We start from the raw sequence: 460 nt of genomic DNA on the forward strand, positions 1-460 counted from the left end.
ACAACCCTGGCAATTTCAACTTTTCACACACTACAAACATCTTCACCTTTTAAAATATAATTTAGGTAAAGTTATAAGAAAGAAGGAAAACATCAAAATGGATGTCAGAGGAAACTCTGAAACTTGCTTTCCAGCATAGAGAAGCTAAAGCAAATGGAAGAATTGAAGAGGTCCAAGAGCTGAACAGGAAATTTCAAAGATCAGCTCGAGAAGATAAAACCAAATACTATAATAAAATACGCAAAGATTTGGAGTTAGAAAACCAAAAGGGAAGAACATGGTCAGCATTTCTCAAGCTGGGGGAACTGAAGAAGAAATTCAAGCCTCGACTTTCGTTATTGAAAGATTCTCTGGGCAAATCATTGAATGATGCAGAATGCATCAAGAAAAGATGGAAGGAATACACAGAGTCATTGTACCAAAAGGAAATGGTTAATGTTCAACCATTTCAAGAGGTACC

The sequence above is a fragment of the Chrysochloris asiatica genome, unplaced genomic scaffold (assembly GCF_000296735.1).
Source record: "Chrysochloris asiatica unplaced genomic scaffold, ChrAsi1.0 scaffold00013, whole genome shotgun sequence".
NCBI lineage: Eukaryota > Metazoa > Chordata > Mammalia > Afrosoricida > Chrysochloridae > Chrysochloris > Chrysochloris asiatica.